Source organism: Bidens hawaiensis, unplaced genomic scaffold (genome assembly GCF_021521415.1).
Source record: "Bidens hawaiensis isolate Kalapana, Puna unplaced genomic scaffold, B.hawaiensis_p1.1 tig00002631_1, whole genome shotgun sequence".
Taxonomy (NCBI): Eukaryota; Viridiplantae; Streptophyta; class Magnoliopsida; order Asterales; family Asteraceae; genus Bidens; species Bidens hawaiensis.
The window spans coordinates 36,845-55,501 of record NW_027491143.1 but is presented as its reverse complement, the minus strand read 5'-3'; the positions used below and the strand labels follow the sequence as shown (position 1 = coordinate 55,501).

The window sequence follows — 18,657 nt, the reverse complement described above, 5'->3', positions numbered from 1 at the left end:
AACTAAAATAAAAAAAAATAAATCAAATATTGGCCAAAATTTAACGTGCAACGGCTAGATTCCTTTATACCATCGGTTTATAATACCCATATAAACTACCCGAAAATAAAAAATAGGGGGTGACCGCAGTGTACTCAGGAACCCGAGCCCACTACCCGCAACCCTCCCCCACCTGTTTATAAGATGCCAACATCAAAGTTAAAACGCTTATATATCTAAACCTTAAACCTCATCGTTTAGAGAAAAAGAAACGAAAGATGTTAAATCTAAAAATTTTGTTATATCAGTTGAAAACTATTTGGTGTGATGGCGAGTGTGACAGACTTTTAAAATGGAGGTTAGGAGTTCGATTCTCACTTGAGGTGGTTGTAAATAATAATTCGACTGTTAAAAAAAACCGTTGACGCAAAACGTTAATAGAATTTTGTTTTAAATAAACAAATTAATTCTTTATCGAATTTAATAGCTAAACAAATTAACTCTTTATCAATTTAATAACTTTTATTCATTACAGAAATCGTCATACGCATCTTTTTAACTAAAACATGACAATTTAAAAAGAGTGCAAGAGAGTATGAAGTAAGTGGATATGTTATGAACCAGGCCAAGGCAAGCCATCCCAATCAGGTTGAACAGCCTTTCAGAGCAACGGGTTTAATAGTTGTGTGTTTGATCTTTTTCTCCCACCCCACTTCTGAATTCTGTCTTATTAGTAGTCATTCCATAATCATTATATACGTAGGAGATTCGATACCGATTCAAAGTAAATTTTTTGAAAGACTGAGTATTGTTAAAACAACAAGCTAGTGAGACGCTTAATACTGTTCACAACACCAAGAGATCAAAACACCAGCCTCCACAAACAATACACGAAATTAAAAGAATTCAAACTCGATTCTTCAATAGAGGCCTCATGTTTTTTAATCTAAACAATCCACCCCCCCCCCCCCCCCCCCCCCGTTTTAGAATTATTGAAGACTTAAGTGAATTATGTTTAAAACCATTTATAAATAATTAAATAATTAAATTTTGTGAGTGGTGGAGGAAACGGAGGTGGCTTGTACTATTGAAAGTTCATATTATACTGTCCTCGAAGAAAGTTTATACTTTATAGTAGATTCATTCATCCCATGATATACCGATATTGCATACTTGACACCACATAAACTTTGTGAAAACGTAACCATTTTTTATTTACTTTCAAAACATGTTTATTACACTATTGAACGTTACTTGCTTTGAAAACACGTACTATTCACTATAAAGTACTCTTTAAGCATGCGTATCACCCTACAAACATGTAAAAGCTCACACGTCCGTATAACTAGGTATTCTATGCTATCACAATATTGTTCTTCAAATTTATACAAAGTTCACAAGTGAAACTGTCAAATTCCATACTCAACAAATACTCCAAGTATTCACTTATCTAAAGTACTCGCTTAGTCATGTATATTGTGTTATGTTGTATTGCGTTAAGTTATGTTATAATGTTATATATTATATCATCTATTATCTAACAAGATTAAAAGACAATGTTGGTGCCGCACTGGTGTAAGGCCTCCATCGGGTCAAGTGACAGTAGGCTCGAGCACCGTTCGGTTCGATTATTAGACGAAACCAAAGTCATCGGTTATTTTAATATACCAACTGATCGGTTTCGGTTGTAGTCGGGTTTTCTCTCTCTGATTCTGTGTAGACATTGCAAAAAATAAAAATTTTAAAAAGCTTGTAAGAACGTATTATAGTAGTGTTTTAAATTCAATAAAATTCTTAACCAAAAAACATTAAAACTTTATACATCGGTTCGGTTTTTTAAAAATGTGTAACCGAAACCAAAAATTTGGGTTTTTAAAAAGAAAAAGAGAATGAAAATAATTGTCGGTTAATGGTTCGGTTCGTTTTTTTTTTTTGTTTAATTTGGTTTCAGTATGGTTACTTCGGTGTTCTGCCCAGTCCTAAGACCAACCGCTATGGGGCGCGGTGGTGGTTGATGGCGGGCGCCCTTGGGCGCTGAACACCACCAAGGGGCACCCTTAGTGGTGGGGCGTCGTGTATGCCCATCGTTCCAACCATTGACGCGGAAGAGAGAAAATGGGTGCCCCCTCTCTCTCTCTCACACACACACATATATTATATGGGCGTCCTTAAGGCATTAAACATAGCGGGACATTATTGGTTGGGGCTTCGATGCCCCCGGTGCTGACGTGGCACTTATGGAATGGCTTCAAAGCCCCCTACCATAGAGGATGGTCTAAGTGATGTACCACCATTCAACCATATTGTTTGTTTTTATGTTTTAATTCCAATATCGTAACACACTTAACGAAAACTTGTAGTACAGGTATAAACTCGTCAACTCAACTTCCGGAACCGCCAACACTTAATTATATATGTATTTAAAAATTTTAATACAATTATAATTCATTCCCCCACCGCCTACGCCCGTGAGTAGGTTAATACATATATCGTTTTTCCAATCAAATAGATTTTATTTATTTGCTCATTGTAAACATGGTTACGGGATCAGGTTCGTATGCTATTCAGTTTAGGGCTTCTTTGATGATGTAATTTTTTGCCCTAATAATTTCAATTGCCTACCAATTAGGAAAGGAATTCGATCACTCTGCTTGCAATTCGTGGTATCTTAAAGCCTGGAAAGAGGTTCATATGTTTCTTAATTATTTGATTTTTCTTTTTTATTATTATTATTATTATTATTATACATTCCGGTAGGGGCGAGCAGAAAACCGAATTAACCGAAAAAACCGAACCGAATCATTAACCGACGGTTAAGTCTTTGTGTTTTTGAATAACCGATTTGTCGGTTTTGGTTCGGTTTTCCATTTTTAAAAAACCGAACCGAACCGATTAATGGTGATGAAGATTATGAAGACTGGGATTAAACTAACAAGATGATGAATGAAGATTAGAATTAAACCTTTTAGTGTTTTGTGGTTAAGAATTTTGTTGAATTTTAAACTCAACAACTTTGTATACGTATGGTTTCACGTAACATGCGTCTAATGTTGTTTTTTGTGTTCAATATATTTGTGGTACTTTAATACACTCTTACAAGCTTAAAATTATCATCTTCATTTTTTTTTTTTTTTTGCAATGTCTACACATAATTAAAATAAACCGACTATAACCGAACCGAAACCGAAAATAATCGGAAAACCGAAACCGAACGTTTTGTATATTCAAAAACCGATGACTTCGGTTTTGGTTTTGCCTAAAAACCGAACCGTGCACAGCCCTACCTTCCGGTATACGGGTTATGGAGAGGGGCTTTGAAATCCAGAATCTTACGTGGAGATGACGCGGAGGGGCCCCCAATGGTGAAGAGCCTTATTAACTCTTGTTTCCTTCGTATAGAGTTTAAAACATCCGCAAAAGCCACGGAGGAGGACGACGATTGCAGTACCCGAAGATGATCATGATGGAAAACGGGCCAGGGAGAGGTACTGCTTATTTATTCTTCAAATTTATTATTAGTATAATTATTATTATTATGTGATTGATGATGATAAATATTGACTGTCTATGTATGTATAGGATCATGCGGATTCGTTTAGCTAGAGAAAAATATCATTTTGATCTTGATGGCATTACTACTGACTATGACACAACTGAGAAATTGGTGTATGATGTGAGTTGCCTAATTGCCTTGATCCTAGTATTATCATATAATTTTAATTATTATTATACTGTTTTTGTAGGAGGATTTTGGATATAGGGATCATGGTCTCGGGTCGACGATTCTGAATTTACGTGCATCGTTAGGGAAATATCTGAACATGCCACCTCTCGCTGAAAAAAAAAACCAGTGCTGCAGCTACTGAAGAAGCAGTTCTTCCACTTTCACTGGGACAAAGTGAGGTAAAGTTCAGTTTTTATATATTATTGTTATTATTATTATTATTCCAAAGATATAAGATTTGAGTGAGGTAAAGTTTCAGTTTTTATATATTATTGTTATTATTATTATTATTAATATTATTATTATTATTCCAAAGATATAAGATTTGAGTCTTTGGTCTTGCAGGAGATGGAGAGCAAATATGAAGGAGATGCTTGCATGATTAATAATCCAAAAGGTAAGTAAATCGGTAACCGGCAAATCAGTTTGGGAAAAAATTTTTATAGAAGGGTCATTTATTAGTACTCGCCTTGGGTACTTGAAACCTCGTAGACGGCGCTGCTTGTACCAGATACAACATACATCCTTAGATATATACAGACATGTTCATTGATGATTTGATTTTGGCTCTACAGGTGATATTGCTCTAACCGAGCTTGTTGAAGCACTTGAAAAGGTGAGTGAGCTTTTTTAAGTTAATAATGATAGTAGCATGCATGATGAATGGTTAACTAGCAGTATTTGTAGTTAACAACATACAAATAAACTGCATGTTTTAACTTAAACCATTTTTGACTCATTGTCCTCTTATAATAATAATAATAACTACACTAAAATTTAAGCATTTCTGTTTTCCATTTATAATAATATTACACAGCTAAGTGCTTGATGGTTTGCTTATACATTTTTTTTGCCATTTCAGATACCACTGAAGGAGGACAATGAGCATATAGGATGAAAAATGTTCATCATGGAAGACTGACTGAATGTATAACAATGCACTTAATGCCATTGCAAACTAAGTTCTAGCTGCTTTGACAAATGACTTGAGAACTACTTTTTAATGAATGGAAAATATCCTTGTTAATTAATCACAATTTTATGCCAAGTGACTTGACTTTTATGTGATCTGTGTACTTGCTTTTTCCGTCATCGTCTGCATTTAGTTGTAGCTTATTTATATGCACGTCTTGCATTTGATTAAAACATGGTGATTGAATGAGTGAGTGAAACAAGTGGTTCGAGCCTTTTCATCTGTTTCGCGAAGCGTGTACACCCGTGCATACTGTGTTTGTGTAAACTGTCTTGAGATATGTAGGAGTTCACTATAATTGTTTCTTCATAGGCTTTCATTTATCTATTATTTACTAAGAAAAAAGAAAAGTTTGTTTGTACTTCTTGATGTATCATCATCTGCTTGTATTTTGATTTAACATGGTGCATCCACCATTTAAGTAGACATGTGCCTTCAATTCATATAGAATATACTAGTTTGAAGTCCGTATAATACACGAGTAGTTCTTGAAAATACAATATTTAATAAATAATCAGTATACAAGATATAATAAACCCGTTAAACACTATTAATACAGTCGTTGTACAATAGTCTTTAAAACAATTTTAAAGTAAAAGATAATTATAAATATCAAATGTTTAATAAAAATAAGAAGTAATTATTAAGTTAACTAATTTTGAAGCATAAATTTTAAGAATGACATTATTTTACTATTATAAATTTGTTAAAAATGATGAGGTTTAATATAGGAGTGACAAGTGGCAAAACTTTATTTTATTAGAGAGTATAGATAGATACATACATACATACACAAAAGGACAAATAAACAACGGTTTTAAGGGCAATGACCATCAAATACATGTATTAATTATTTTTAATAACTTCTTATTTATATTCGAATCAACTAAATGTCACGTGCTATACTTGTATTGCGATTTTGGTGTTCAAAGTTCTATTACATTCGGTTTAATAGTTTGCTCGAACATATCACCATTGGTCCTTGAGAGAGTGAATGAATGCTTTGCCAATGTCAATTTTGAACACCATAGTTTGCTTGTTTGTTTTCTTGATCCATGATAATAGAAGTTTGTACCTCGTTTATTATAGATTCGATAACCTTCTTATCTTAAGGTGATTAGCAAAGCACCTTAGATATCCGTTTTGGATGCTCATCCGATAAGATTAATAGGACGGAATATGTCGATATCTTGTGGGATTTAGGCAAAGCGATGAAGCGTGAATCGCAACAGTTGCTAAGTTTTCCATTTATGAAAAAATATCCCAAAATGTTTACAAAGTCTTCTTCAAATAGTGGCCAAAAACGTCTTAAGAAATGTGGGGGTCAATATAAACTATAAAAAAGGTTGATGGTTGATTACTGAAACACTTTCTTGCACTTGAAAAGTGACCATCAAAACCATCTTGAAAACACACCCTTTGTTTAAACATGAAAAAAATTAGTTTGTATCAACTAAGCTAGATTTTGCTAGCTTAATGTTGTAATGTTAGAGAGTTGATCCAAGAGTTAACATAGTCATATATGGGACCAACCGAAAGGGGAAAAGGAGGGGGGGGGGGGGGGAGTGCTAGGAAGAGGGCCAACTTAAAAGGGCATAACTTTCGATCGGTATAGATAAAACATCAAAAGGTCTTTAAAAGACGCAAATGCATCTTACCATCTCTCATGTCCAAATTATTTCATCTCCAAGTTTTAACTCTAAAAGAATTTCATCTCTCATGCCCATTTTTGCAACTCAAAATGGGGGTAGCGGTGCAAGTTGTTGCACGTTTGCCTTCTATTTTGATATAATCAATACTTTTCAGTTTAAAATTTCTTTTCATGTTGCTTTTAACATTTAGTGCTAATTGTAAAACACACACACACATTTAATCAACTGTCTAATTTAATACCAATTTTGTCAATTTATAATTAACCGGTTACAGAGCATGGACTCAAATCAAAAATAACTTCAATTTAAAATAAAATAAAAATACGTATACAGGTTCTTCTTTCAGATGGTAGGAACCAACAATGTTCCTCCTATGATGAAGGGTAAAGACATAAAGTATATTGTGGTGGCTAGGGGTGTGCGCAATATGGTTTGGTGTAGTTTTAGGTTAAAACCAAACCTAGGATCAAGTTTCGGGTATATTTGTTTTTTTTTTCAAAACCATTCGGGTTTGAGTTTTGGGTTTTGGTAATCGGGCCAAATAAATCTGGCCCGTGTGAAAAAACATGTTATGCTGACAAACTTTGACATGGACAATTGATGATGTCCCATGAAGATCATGCAACTTTGTTATCATGCGGTACATGAAACAAGTTTCTCTGGAAAACACAACTTTATCATTTACAATAATCAACTAACTTCTTCTAGTGTGCATATAAATTTTATTAACATTTAACACAAACCAAGCTACATCTAGATAATGGGTGAGCGAGCAACAAGTTACATCTGCATATGAAAACCATGATCTTTTATTATTAAGACATGTAGCTTTTTGTGTCCTAAATGATGTGTAACAAACTGTCTAGTCAACTTTTCAGGTGGCTTATCTTGATTACATGCAACTGTGCTCATAAGGCCCCCTACCATACCTCCATAGTTGGCATGCTAATTAACCCACCTCTAGAACACCAAACCAACAATATTTAGCCAATCAAGATGCATCAACATTTTGGTTTTGTGGTTGAGTTATTATGTGTTGATGAGAGTGGTCCATGAGTAGGGGTGGTGGTGAACTACCAAAGCACATGTAGATTGGATGTGATTACATAAAAAAAGGGTCCATAGAAGACAATTTCTGGTAGTACTATGATGTGCCTTTTTTATGGTTCTGTTTAATACGGCAAGGCCTACTGGACCAACTACTTTTTTCCTTAGCTTAATGAGGGCTGGATTGGGTTGGTGGGTTGCTATACGTTTTATGGAACTTTATCCATTCATTGGCTTATATACTAACAGTTAACATAAGCTTGCTAGACAGCGTGTAGTGGGGGTGGCAATTTAGGCGATAAGGGACCATTTTGGCAAAAAACATCCCCCCCCCTTTCTGGCGATAAGAGGGACGACAATTGGGGGGGGGGGGGACAATATATGTTGTCGGGTTTGAGCTTGGAAATAATAATTTGTTAATATGTTGTGTGTGTAATATATATTTATATACAATATATATATATATATATATATATATAGTTTGGAAATAATAATTACATAATAACTCTATAATATAATTACATAATTAGTTTATTACTCTACTTGTATATATAATTATTGTTCACCAACCAATAAAATAGAAATTATATTACTACATCTTTTTTTAGTCCCATATATTTTAAAAACCAAACATATAAAAGTTTCTAGAATAGAGTACAAACTACAAAGTGAAAGCCTTGTCCCCACTAAAAATATGGTGGGAAACACAAATACAGACAAACCATACACAAATTGTATAAATTAGTAAATATTATATATGTTGACAAATATGGATGACCGGCTATACAGAACAATTTTTTGGCTGTTTAATGGTTTTTGACTACTTTTTTATTTGCTTAAGATATGGTATTTCGGATTTAGTTATGATACAGCAACAAACGTAACTGACACTGACAAATTCACATCAACTCGCTATCGTAACGTTCGGTTTTTACCAATAGAATAAAAGTCGTTTTAAATATTATAATTTTTTGTATTATAATTTATAAGCAACACGAGTTTTTTTTTTTGTTCATGTACCGTAATAGATGTAACCGAATTCATGTCTACTCAACCCCACTTTTTTCGGATTTTACAAAACGATTAAACTTTGTTATAAATATGTTATTTTTTTTATCACAAGCTTTACGAGTATTTCAAACATTTACCAATAACTGTTTTTGGTTTAACGCCAATACCAACCGAACACACATTAATGCAAGGTACAAACCAGCTTATATTTAAACTTGAAGATAATAATTAAAATCTTAAAACTAACACGCATATATAAAAATCTTCTGTTGTTTCGTTTTAGTTATGGTATAGAAATAAATGTTACCGAAACCGACCAATTCATGTCGACTCGCTATCGTAATGCCAGGTTTTACCGACCAAATAAAAATCATTTTATATTTTATTGTTTTGAATCATACACAACATACACTATACAAGTTTTTTTTGTTTCGGTACCATAATTCCCGGATTTTACCAACCGAATTCATGTCAACTCGACCCCAATTCCCAGATTTTACCAATCGAACAAAAATTGTTTTAAATATGTTACTTTTTGTATCACAAGTTTTACGATTATTTCAAACATTTATTAATAATTTTTTTTTGGTTTAGTACAAGTAGTGTAACACGGTATCCTAACAAATTTAACTCATAGCAACCGAAAACGAAAACGCATTAATGCAAATTACTCCGTACAAAACTAGTTTATATTTAAATTTGAACATGGTAATTAAAATTAACAAGCATAGATAAATTAACTTCATTAATTATATATTAATGAAAATATTTGTTTTTCACAGAAAACACAATTGTAAAGCAAACAAATAAGCAAAAACAAAACATACTCAAGTCCTATTTCAATCAAGAGCATTCGGTCCAGTGCAGTAATTAACCACATGGTTCCACACCCACTGCACCAAAAACCTTCTTCTAATCCCTTGCATATTATAAGTAGCACCATCTCCATCATTCAACATTTGCCCGGTGTAAGACCCGCCTCCGCCGGTCCCGTAAATCCCCTCGCACAAGTCCGCGATCTCCACGGGGAACGTCGGGTCCTGCCCGGCGTACCACGCGTTGACCAGCGGGTTTGACGCGACCTCAGCGATCTCGTGCGCGATCACGCTGATCATTCCGTCAATGCCGACCACACCGTTGGGTGCTTTCAACGGTTTTAAGCCCGGGATATATTCGGGAACTGCGAACGGGTACGCGCAGGTACCCGGACACAGCTTTGCTGAGTTACCTACCCATGCGTAGGGTAACGTGTACCCCACTATTGATGGGTAGGTAAAGTAGTGGAACCCACATACGTTCTGACAAAAGTCCTGAACGTACACGTCTTCCGATGTGAGTAAAAGGTACAACCCACCTTTGGGTTGTACCGGTAACGGTTTGGTTTTGGCAGTTATTGCTGATTTTATAACTGACTGTATAGATAAACGTGTCAGGGTTTTACCATGTGATAAAAGCCTGTCATTCTTCTCTCTCCCGAGCTGGAGAGTTCGGGAGACGTTGGAGTCCGTCTGGTCAGTGTACAGCTGGACGGTCTTCCACCATCCGGACACTGATGGTGATCGGTGACTGGATCCGGATATAGAGTTAATAAACTCACGAATAATATGTTTGTGCGCGTTCGGCCACGTGCCGTACCATATAATATGCACGGTGATATTCTCGGTGAGAACCGGACCCATGTGGTATTTTAATTTAACGAATTCGGACGAGCCTTCGTACTTTTTATTGCTTCCGAATTGGAGCTCGGTCGTGTTGTATGTCTGGTTCGGCCACGGGCGCCATCCGAGCGACGGGCGGATGAAAAATAATAAGGAAAGGAGGGTGAGTGTCACTAGAGGCGGTGACGATGAAGTACGGTTGCGGGTGGAGGAGCACCACATTTTAGTAGAGTGGTGGTTAAAACTTAAAAGGGGTACTATAGGTGACATATGGTTCGGAGACTAAGACATGGTTTGTATATATATATGTGTGTGAATGTTGATACATAAGTTTGATATAAGTACTAAGATATTATTTTGTGAAGAGATTGCTAGCTAGGTAATTGACAGCAGGGAATTAATTAATAAACTTGATTAAAGTTTTTAAGAGGTTATTATTAGAGGTGTATCTTTTTGTATATTAGAACATTTTTGAATTTTTGAGATTGAGTTTGGAAAATGTTTATTGGTGTTTTTAAAAACTCAGTAAGTTAAAGTGTGTTCGGTTATCTCGAAAATTCTTTTTATTTTAGCTTTTTGATAGGGTTAAAAAACAGTTTTCTAGAAGCTCAAATCATGGTTTTTCAAAATGGTATTTTGAAAAAACTAATAAACATTTTTCAAACTCAATCCCAAACATGCTCTTAGATTGTATTCTTATTCTTGTGCATTTCCTAATTTCATTACTATCCTTGTGGATGTGTATTGTGTAGGGCTTTTCACGAGCCGAGTCGAATCAAACGAGGGTTTGGTCGTTGTTTGACTCATTTACAGACTAAGTCAAATCAAGCGCATATTTGCCGAGTATTTTTTAAACAAATATCAAACGGTTTAGACAGCCCTAGCAAATTAGGTAAGTTATGTGCATAATGTTTAATTGTCGATTATTCAACCATTACAGTTGTTGTTTAGTTGTTTTTAGGAGTGAGAAAATAATTTTATACCTTAAATGATATTATAGTGAAACTTACCTTTATATAAAATTTATTTTATTATATATTCAAAATTTTAAATGTTTTATGAAATAATAAAATACAAGTCATGTAAATATCTCCGAAACTAATTCATGTAGGACCCACTTAAGTAGAAAGGTCCCTACCGGACGTCCGGAATCATGTTCCCCATTCTTAATTATTTTAGCTCAATTTACTATTTTAATAATATGGATGATTGATGGTTAAGAATGATTTTTTTTAAAGTACCGGGTTTTCTTTTTTATGGTGTTTTTAATCTTGTGTAAGTCAGGCTTTGAACGTCAAAGACAGTATGACCAGTTGACATCAGGTCTCAGAAAAACTCACTCAGGTATTATAAGTGGTTTCAAACACTTTAAAAAAACATACACACAAGTTAATGTGTGTTTATATGCTTTTGGTTAAATATTTTGATTGATATAGATAATTATTAGATGTTGGAGAACCCCATTATGTTGCATATACTATACATGTTGCATTGTAATTGTAAGTATTGCTTAACTAAGTCTAGAGAGTCAAATCTTACATAACAAGTTTTAAACACTACTTAAATGTGTGAACAACTTTAGTTTATTGCATCGATTAATCAAAACCATCTATGTCGGTCTTTTGTTGTTTTTCTTTTCGTACTTCTAGTTCTGAAATACATTTTTCAATATATTAAAATCCTATGATTGTATAAATTATATTCAACCATATGAGATGTGATAACAGTATTAAGAGAAATATTTTGATTTAACACTACTCGTTAGAGCTTACTTAGCCATCTCTATTCTCCTTACCACATTTTTGAATTATTTTTTGACAGAAATACAAATTTTGTCCTTTAAACACACATGATTTACGAATCATGTTCTTTAAAATGTTTATTTCCAGGCGGTGTCATATATATGTTATGTTTATATGATTTTTTTTCTTTAAGCTAATTGTCATCCAATTCTTCCATTAATTGTCTTCATTTCTTAACAAAACATCTTTAAATCAACTTGAAATCTGACACTACACTTATGTGACGGTTTGTAAATGTTGACGTTACGGGTGTTAAATTTTTTTTAAAAGAAATTTAGTTTAAATAGTTTTAACAATTACTAGGAAGTGTATATTAAAATTCAAAGACACCACTACTCAAAACTCTCAAAGTGCCTAGGTGGGGTCACAAAGCAAGTGAGGGTCAAGATGACGTGTCTTTTAGTGGTATTTTAACAAAAGCACTTCTAAAGGAATTTAAAAAGTATATAAAATTTATACAAATATTTAATCTCTATTTTGTAAAGCTACTCCAAACTTATTTTTCGGATATTCTTTTTATGAAATTAAAAGTAAAATTTAATCATCGAAAATATTTTAACTCTAGCATCTTGGTAGACGTGTCCTTTTAACTTTAAGTTAAAAAAATGCCAAATTAATTTTTTTAAGAAACATATTTTAAAGAACTTAAAATGGTTATACAAGTTACTGTGTGAGTCATGACTAAAACGTCAAAATCGATATAAACAACTGATATTTCGTCTCAAAAACACTGATTGAGGTATTTGGGAATTAGGATAGTTCCAAATATTTTTTAAAAAATAGTTATAGAAGTTACTAGTCATATATATTCATTATCCTTTATTTAATGTAAAAAACTTTTGGATCCTAATTGAATCGTAATTCAAGTGCTACATTTATTTAATTGAATTTTAACATAGCACGTACGTGTATTATTGAATGAAAAGTCGTTAAAATTTATGAGAAATGATGCGTGAAGGTCCTTTCTAAATTAATATTTCACTTTTTCATAGTAGCATCAATTTATTTCCGAATGAATAAAGATGCTTTGATTATTTTGTTAGTTTGAAAATAACATTTTTATTCCTTAAAACTTGTTATTTAGAAAATAGTTTATATTTATATTATTAAACAGGCGGGATTCCTCCTTACTATGTGATGAGAATTTGTTGTCCAGTTGTATCGATTTGGTTCATCACACTAGTACCGATATCGGTACAATAACTCTACTTGTTATGGTCTAACGACTCAAATTTTGCTTTAAATATGACCCATAGAAAGCATGAGCTTTTAATCACCTCAAGTAATTTATTGATCGATATTTTTTTGTTAGAAAATATCATCATTCTGGCCCTTCTATAAACACAAACAAGCTATGAGAATTACTGTGTGGGGTGTCTTTGATTTAACCGAGTTTGTAGGAAGACTTTTTCTTCACCTCTAAGAGATCCCGACCTAAGAAAGCAAAAATTGAAGGATTTTTACAATACTGACTAATAATTTGACGCATGGTAACCGTTACATGAACTTAAGACGTGCTCTAACAATTTTAATCATTCAATACACAACTGTCACCCCTTCGAATGAATCAAAATCTATCATTGAACAAAAGCATCAACAGTTAGAATGTGACCCGTCTATGCTCATTAAGCGAAATTGTCTACTTTGAAAGGCACCCATTTACATTAGTGCTTCTATCATTTTACAAATCTTTGGTTTTATTATTATAATAACACATAACAATCCTAAAAAGAGTGTAAAACTTGTATGAAATTTAGGAATGTGGATTTATAAAACGTAAGCATGACACAAATATAATATGAAATTTATTAGTCTTGTTATTATATAAACGGGCTCGTAGCAGTTTCGGGTTGAACCCATGAACACAATTAGGTAAAAAGAAAAGTTGGGTTCAAATTGACCTACTGTGTCGTGGGTTGACCTAGTTATTTTTTAAATTTGCGCGGATGTAAAATCTTAAAAATTAAAACGGGTTTATAATAATTTTTCAAAAATCAAAAGAGATGTTGAACATAGAACATAGAAAAGTTAGGTTAACTAAGCAACTTGTGAATTCACAAATATTTATGTCATGTTTGATGCTTATTTTCGGGTCCGTGTTATATTCGACTATTCGAGTTGATGTTAATTTTATGAGTTTATGGTGGATTCAATCCCTCAATTCACAAAAATGACCCATTCATCACCCCTAAATTACTATGATTGATTGTCATATAAAATGAGGATAAGTAAAAGATAAAAAAAACTAATTATACAATATCTAACTATACTACTAAAGCAATAAGCTTTAAGTCCATATACCCTCTTTCTATTGGTTGATTCTCATAGTTTCCAAATATATCAATGTCTTCTCTAATTTTCAAGTGAATAAAATAAATCAATAATAAATTAAAATAAGATTCATCAATGCTATTAAATTATTATCTTTCCTCTTTCCTTTAATCTTTAATTTTTCATTTTGAATACTTAAATAATAATGTAATAATGTAATATTTTAATATTACATTTACCTAATAGCGTAAATTTAGATAATTAAATAACAAGACAAAATATTCTAATTAATGTAATATTTTAAAATCGTAGCTATAGTTTGAATACGAAATATTCAAAATTTATTTTTTTAAATTTTATTATTTTTTGTTGATTTCATTCACCCCCTTTGTTATTTTTTGTTTGATTTCATTCGCCACCTGTGTTAATTTTATAGATGTTATATAATAAATAATTTAATTAATTATTTGTTATTTCATATATATAAGAGATTACGTATTTAATATATAGATTACGAATAATATATATATATATATATATATATATAATATAGAGATTACCGATTTAAAATATTATAATTCTGTTAAAATATTATATTATTTAAATTAAATTTGTCAAATTCGTAAGAAAATTAAGAAAACTAGGAAAAGATGACCCATTTTATTAAGGAAATGTTTAATTACAGATTTCTAAATTTTTAAATTTGATATTCACCCCTTCATATTTGAATTAATTATTGTATAACTTATGGTCTAAATTTGAATGTAAATTTAATTAATTAACAATCATTAAGTTTTACTATAATTACGTTAGTTGATCCATTGACCCATTGACCCACTGATTTAACTAAAGTAATTTACTTTTAAGAATTAAAATACAAATATATTGACTTATTATTGTTTAACAATAACAATTGAGTTACAAATCCATTGTTGACCCATTCACCCATTCACTTATTATTGTAAACATTGACTTAGAATTACGGTTTACTAATTAACAATTGAGTTACATATATATAAATAAATTAGTAACTTTTTATTTTCACACCTTATATGAATTACAATACATACTATATAATTAGTAACTTACATTTTTACATTATGTAACATTGCATATTATTTGAAAATCCATTAATTACGATATCAATTCTATTCCTTCTTACTATAATTTATTTTGAAAATTTTTGAAATTTCCTAAATTTATGTTTGTAATCAATTACATTTATACCTTCCTTCTATAATCTACTCTACCCTAAATCCTTTGTGTATAAATATGTACATTTGATAGCCTAATTGTTACACCATCAAAGGCTCTTTAGTAAAAACGAGTAGTTTTGTGTGGCAAGGTTTTTAGTTTTTGTTGTTTATATATCTTTCCATTTTCATATTTTATTTTTGAGGCTTAAAAGTGTTATTGTTATTTAATTTTAAGTTTTTTTTGTTTTTTTAAATTTTTCACTACTAGGAAGATGGAGCCAACAAATATCACCATGTTGAACCAACTCGATGTTCTTAACAGTGAGTGTATCCTAAAGGTCCGTATTTTGAAACTTTGGTGGCTGAAGGACAACTCAAAGCCCGGGCAAGATTGGTCCATCGAAATGATTGTTCAAGACGAAATGGTATTGTTAACAAATTCATTGATTTACTATATTATTCATACAACTATTTACAAATCTTAATAATAATGTGGCAGGGCAACAGAATGCAAGCCTGTGTAAGGAAGCCTTGCATTCCCAAACATGATGTTTGGCTTGCAGAGAATAAATATTTGATTGTTCGAAAGGCCTCACTCGGTGCAAATATGTCTACTTACAAATACATCGACTGCCCACACAAACTTTGTTTCATAGCCGAGACGCATCTATCAAATTCTTACGAATTTGAAGGCCACTTGTATGGGCTGAAATTTGTTAGTTTTGATGACATTATAAGGTGTCGTCTTGTAATGTTTTGTTAACAGATATGATAAAAATGTATGTTTTGATAGGTTGTAATTAATCATATTTTCTTTTTCTTTTAATAGGTTGTATCAAAGAAAGGTATTGTAATTAACCAGTTTTTTAATTTCTCTTGGTTTTTAATATGTAAAGTATTGATATTTTTTGTATTTGTTTGTTATTTTTTGAACTATTGCCATAATACAATGTTAAATTTGAATTGTTATGTTAATTTTTCCATTTTGTGTGCAGTTTGTAGTTAAAAATATCGCATTAAAAGTTTTCCAATCTCAATATTCTTTCCAACCTTTTTTTAGAATTCTATTAAAGTACCAATTAATTGTTACACGATTCTATTTGAATTTGAATTTGAATTCAATATTATATTATCAATGTTAATTATGTCAAAATTATTGGTTAAAAATAAAACCCTTTGGTCTTTAAATTATTTATAATTATAGATTCATATAATAGTTCTAATATTAAAACCTTCTAATTATGTCAAAATGAATGCTTAAAATAAAACTCTGCATTAAAAATTTTCCAATCTTAAAATACTTTCTAGTTTAAGGTTAAACATCCATTATAATACAAATTAATTGTTACATAATGTTCTTTGAAGTTAAAAATCCGTTATTAAAAATATTCCAATATCAAAATACTATCAAGATTTTTTTTAAATTCCATTAAAATACCAATTAATGGTTATACGATTCTAATTGAATTTGAATTTAATATTATATTATAATAATATGTTAATTATGTTGAAATTATTGCTTAAAATAAAACCATTTGTTCCATAATTTATGCATAATTATGAGTATAATAGTTGTAAGATGAAAACATCTTAATTATGTCAAAATGAATGCTTAAAATAAAACTCGCATTAAAAGTTTTTAAAATCTTAAAATACTTTGTAGGTTAATGTTTTTGTAATAATTCAAGATTATATTAAAATATTTTAATTATGTAAAAAATGTTGCTTAAAATAAAAGATTCTTAATTTATGCATAGTTATGAGCATAATAGCGGTAAAATGAAAATTTAAATATTTTGATTATGCCAAAATTAATTGTTAAAATAAAACTCGTATTAAAACTTTTCTATTATCAAAATACTTTCCATCTTTTTATTTAAATACCAATTAATCGTTACATAATATTGTTAGAGTTTAAATGCAAGATTATCATAAAATCTTTTAATTATGGCTTAAATTAAAAACCATTGGTCCTTAATTTGTGCATATAATAGTGGTAAGAAGATAAAAACCTTTTAATTATGTCAAAATGAATGTATAAAATAAACACAAATATTTTTAGCTGATCCTTAGTTTATGCATAACTATGTATATAATATTGAACATATATATGGTTTATAATAACTTTTATCTTTATTTATAGTTATATAATTAGATAGTTATATCTGTATTTATAGTTATATAATTATAGTCATATACTTTTAATTTTAATGTTACTTAAAATATAATAAGTTGTTGCTTAAATACGGAATTTGAAATAAATCATTTTGAAATTATATTTATATTTCAAATTTTAAATAGTTACTATAATTGCTTAATTTATGGTTAATAGTCATAACATAATTAAACCCAATTAAATATAGAATTTTACAAACTAAACACAAATTTTTAAGCTTTACATAATTTTCAATCTCAACAAACTTTTTATTTTCTTATATTTGACCATTTTTATAATATGTCTAAATGTCTAAAATAAACCACCGATTATAATATTTCAAAAATCAAAAACCTTTCCATAATTTTTTGAAGTTGACCAATTAATCATTTTTTTTAATATTTTGTAACTATTTCGAAACATGTTGTTTTAATTTTAGAAAAGTATCAAATTTGTTCGGTATGAATTCGTGTCGTCACAAGTTATTTTTAAGTTATACTATTTTTTTAACTAAATAGGCATATTCATTTTTCATATATAAATCATTTCGTAACCGAATTTGACAAATATGAATATTTAATTAAAACCGAAATTTACACACTTTAATATTCAAATTTAATATTCAGATTTATTTCGTAACCAAATTTGACAAAGTATGAATATTTAAATTAAACTGAAACTTACACACTTTAATATTAAAATTTAGACAAAACTAACACAATAATTAATTTGATTACATCCTTAAAGTTTATCTAAATCATTTATAAATAAAAATTGTCTAATAATTTTATCAAACAACTTCTATTATTAACCGTATGATAATATGATAACTATCTCTATATAATTCTTATTATAAACTTCATTCTTGCATTCCATGAATGTACATAGATATTTATGATTTGCTTATAAGTTTTTGAATTGTATTTGTACCTTTATTTCTCTTATTAACAATACATTGAATTTGATTTTGTAGTAATTTTAGTTTTCTTCTTTATAAGTATAAAAAATTATAACACATTTCTTACTATTTCGATGATTGTTTAATAAACAAGACTTTATGACTTCTTATATCATGATGTAGTTTTTATTGATATATCTTTTTGGCTTTATGGATTAAATTAGAAAGATGTTTTTAAGTTGGCATTTTACGTTATTAATTTGTTGTTGTGTGTTATTTTATTTTAATAAA

The 18,657-nt window shown here is 30.6% G+C and overlaps 1 long non-coding RNA gene and 1 pseudogene across 1 annotated transcript; one reads left to right on the top strand and one right to left on the bottom strand.

The window, feature by feature from the left end:
* The first annotated feature begins 2,603 nt into the window (after positions 1-2,603).
* LOC143620665 (uncharacterized) lies at positions 2,604-4,998 on the top strand. Its single transcript, XR_013151372.1, has 7 exons — positions 2,604-2,664; positions 3,379-3,464; positions 3,559-3,652; positions 3,723-3,882; positions 4,049-4,100; positions 4,279-4,319; positions 4,566-4,998. It is a non-coding gene; the product is annotated as an uncharacterized LOC143620665 (long non-coding RNA).
* A 4,114-nt stretch (positions 4,999-9,112) lies between these two features.
* On the bottom strand, positions 9,113-10,370 carry LOC143620713 (protein EXORDIUM-like 3 pseudogene; annotated as a pseudogene).
* Between the last annotated feature and the right edge of the window lie 8,287 nt (positions 10,371-18,657).